This window comes from Martes martes, assembly GCF_963455335.1.
Source record: "Martes martes genome assembly, chromosome: 9".
Classification (NCBI taxonomy): Eukaryota; Metazoa; Chordata; class Mammalia; order Carnivora; family Mustelidae; genus Martes; species Martes martes.
In genome coordinates, this window is record NC_137896.1 from 41,916,917 (window position 1) to 41,920,893 (window position 3,977).

The 3,977-nt window shown below is 45.5% G+C and overlaps 1 pseudogene across 1 annotated transcript; it reads left to right on the plus strand.

The window, feature by feature from the left end:
* The first annotated feature begins 3,364 nt into the window (after nucleotides 1–3,364).
* Nucleotides 3,365–3,685, plus strand: LOC308349701 (cytochrome c-like; annotated as a pseudogene). Its single transcript has one exon. The product of its transcript is annotated as a cytochrome c-like (transcript).
* The last annotated feature ends 292 nt before the right edge of the window (nucleotides 3,686–3,977 follow it).

Consider the following 3,977-nt stretch of genomic DNA (forward strand, 5'->3'; position numbering starts at 1 on the left):
ATAGAGATCGCAAGTAGGCAGAGAGGCAGGCAGAGAGAGGAGGAAGCAGGCTCCCTGCTGAGCAGAGAGCCCGATGTGGGGCTGGATCCCAGGACCCTGGGATCATGACCTGAGCCGAAGGCAGAGGCTTTAACCCACTGAGCCACCCAGGTGCCCCCAGGATATCATTTTTATAAGGAGATAGATTTCAATATATTATTGAACAAAAATATTTATGTAAAATAGTCTATGTGTACAGAGATGTTTAGAAAACTATCTCTGGGGATGCCTGGGTGGCTCAGACTTTAGGTAAAGCATGGGACTCCTGATTTCAGCTCAGGTCATGATCCCAGGGTTCTGGGATTGAGCCCCATGTCTGGCTCCCTGCTTAGTGGGGAGTCCGCTTGAGATTCTCTCCCTCTCCCTCTGCCCTTTCCTCTCCCCCCACACCCCACTCATTTGCGCTCTCCCTAAACCAACCAACAAGTGCTCGCTTCGGCAGCACATATCCTAAACCAACCAACAAACAAACAAATAAATAAATAAATAAATCTTTAAGAAATAAAAGAAAGCGGTATTATGTTAAGCTAGATAAGTCAATCAGAGAAAAATAATTATCATTCGATCTCACTGATATGAGGAATTTGAGAAGGGGAAGGGAAGAAAAAATGAAACAAGATGAAATCAGATGAAAAAATGAAACAAGATGAAATCAGAGAGGGAGACAAACCATAAGAGAATCTTAATCTCAGGAAACAAACTGAGGATTGCTGGAGGGGAGGGCTGTGGGAGGGATGAGGTGGCTGGGGGATGCATACTGGGGAGGGTATATGCTATGGTGAGTGCTGTGAATTGTGTAAGACTGATGAATCACAGACCTGTACCCCTGAAACAAATAATTATATGTTAATAAATATGTTATTATATGTTAATTATATGTTAATTTAAAAAGAAATAAAAGAAAACTATCTCTGGATGGTCGTATTTCATTTCATTCTTTATTTGAGTTTTCTGCATTGTCTTAGTTTTTTTTTTTAAACAACAAACACATAATGCTTTACACAATTATTTCTATAAGAGAAATAGTAAATTATTCAGGCTGTCAACATTTGATGAGGCTTGAATATCAACCTTAACTATAAATGTGGCAAAAAGCAAAACATACAACATTACCTGTCTTAGAGCAACACATAAACCCACAAATCCAGGATATTATTTGGAATTTAAAATATTTATTTTGAAATTTTTAAGTTGTAAGGGTCAATACCCAAATATTTTATAGTCTACTGACATACATACTTTCATTTTTATCTACAAACTTACAGCAGAATTATCAGATAAAAAAAATAAGAACTGTGATTTTCAAACTTCACGGGCCAGACACCCAGCCACGAAACTTTGCCCATACCAAAAAGCCACGCAATGTATTACATCAACAACTATTTTTGAGAACCTACCACACGCCAGAAACTGGAATTTGGCACCAGATGCAGCGCCCACGTATGTTCAGTGTCCCAGGGAGTTTGGGCAGATGGCAAGGCCAGTTCACCACGGACTGGTCACTTCTGCTGGAGGGAGAAGCAGAGGCCGTTGTGGCAGGTGGTGGAAGAACAGGGGGGCAGCCATAGGTGAGCAGGCCCAGCGCTGAGAGAGCATGCCCAGGGAGCTTTTTTGGGCCCAGGTATGGGAGTGAGGAGCAGCAAGGAGAGAGGCCAGGGCGATGGCTGCAGCCACTAATCCAGGAGTCACCTGCCAACATGGGGAGGGCATTTGGATTTCTCATGAGAACAACTGTGGGCTACCTGGAGAAAGGCAGGACACAAGGCAGGACAGGAGGAAGAAGGCTACAAGGGGCCCAGAGCCGGTGGATGGGGGCCTGAGCAAGGCACCGGGTTGGGACCCTGGAGCCTGGCATCCTAGCAGGTGCAGTGTGGGGGTCCCAGCCACAGGTGCAGCCGGAGGCTCAAGAACAACCAGCGGGCATGGCCTCCAGGGGCGCAGGGGGCTGGTGTGATAGAGAGCCAAGCCGAAGTGTCCGAAAGGCTGCTACGCCCAAGTCGAAGTCTCCAGGAAAGAGAACAAGATGCAGGGAGTGAAATGAGAAATTCACTGACTTGTCACTAACTCCTTCCAAGAGGAAAGAAAGTGCATCATGATGGGCCATGCGTCGATGAGGGAGCTGTAGAACACAGTAACTCCCGAATGGCACAACCTGAAAGTTACAGGACTTCCAGCCCGAGAAATAACCCAAGCAGCAGAAGGAGCTCCCAGCTGCATCCAGGGCAGGCAGAGATTTCTGTCTCTGTCTGTGTAACTCCTGTTTGAAGGAGAAGAAGGAATATAGTCCTGGGACATCCAAGGGAAAACAAACAATAAATCAAAGCAGTGTGTCCATCAGGGTTCTCCAGAGAAACAGAGCCAATAGTACAGGGTGGGAGGGAGAGAGCTTTATGGTAAGAAATAGGCTCATGCTCTTATGAAGGCTGAGAATCCTCATGACATCCATCTGCAAGCTGGAGGTCCAGGAAAGCCAGTGACATAGTTCCAGTTTGAGTCTAAAGTCCTGAGAACCAGGAGCACCAACAGTGGAAGTCCCAGTCCAAGGGTAGGAGAAGACTAATGTCCCAGCTCAATAGTCAGGTGGGCAGTGAAGTCTCCCTTCCTCCATCTTTTTGTTCTATCCAGCCCTCAACAGATTGGGTGATGCCCACCACATCGGGGAGGACCATCTGCTTCATTCAGTGCACCAATTCAAATGCTAGTCTCATCCAGACACACCCAGAGATCCAGGCACTCCATGACCCAGTCAGGTTGACCCATGAAATTAACCATTCTAGGCAGCTTCTCCAAAGACAGGCATGGTGGCTGGGGGTGGGTGCCGGGAGGGCTAAAGTGAGGAAAATAGAAAATCATGTGTGAAGCTACATTTCTCTGTGCACGTTGGTAGAGTCTTGGCCAATCTCAGATTCTGCCTAACTCACTCCACTCCCACAGGTGAGTATGAGAGTGGGTGCCCTGGACACACAGGGACAGTTAGGAGATGGGGAGGGACGTAGATGGAAGGAGAGCCTGGGGTTGCTTGTCTGGGTGAGAAGTGGATTGTCGTGGGCAGGCAGTCTGAGATGGGAGAGCACCTGACAGCTCAATGGGCATCTGTGATTTTTTTTTTCTGATTACTATCTAATAACACCGATTGTGGAAAGGTGGAAAGAGAAGAGAGGAATCAGGTAAATTAAATCAAATTTCTTTAATGTGAGGAGCCAGATCCAGATATATTTGTTGTATAAATGCTTATTTTAACAAGGCTAATAAGCATTAGAGAGCGGGACGTCCAGCTTGCGAGCAGGCACCTTCATTTCGCGCGCGACGAAAGAGCGATTTAAAAATGGGTGATGTTGAGAAGGGCAAGAAGATTTTTGTTCAGAACTGTGCCCAGTGCCGTGCCGTGGAAAAGGGAGGCAAGCACAAGACTGGGCCAAATCTCCATGGTTTATTTGGCCGAAAGACTGGCCAGGCCCCTGGATTTTCTTACACGGATGCCAACAAGAATAAAGAATAAAGGCATCACCTGGGGAGAGGAGACACTGATGGAGTATTTGGAGAATCTCAAGAAGTACATCCTGGGACACAAATGATCTTCACTGGCATTAAGAAGACAGGGGAAAGAACAGACTTGATAGCTTATCTCAAAAAATCTAAGGAGTAATAGCTGGTCATTCCCTTATTTATTGCAAAACGAAATTGTCTGACTTTTTTTAGGTGTTCTGTTGATCTCATACACAAGAATTCAGATCATGAATGGCCGATAGAATATTTCTTTTGGACAGGCCTGATTTAAATAAGATTGGCTTGTGGTTAAATGAATCTGATCAGCTTTTGAACCTTGATAGTAATTCTGGTTCAGCAAGTGCTGTCAGTTTTCCTCTTCTAAAAATATGGTCGGAATTGATTAGTAATGTTCAGCTTTTCACAGAGGTGGTAAATGCCATCTCTAAACT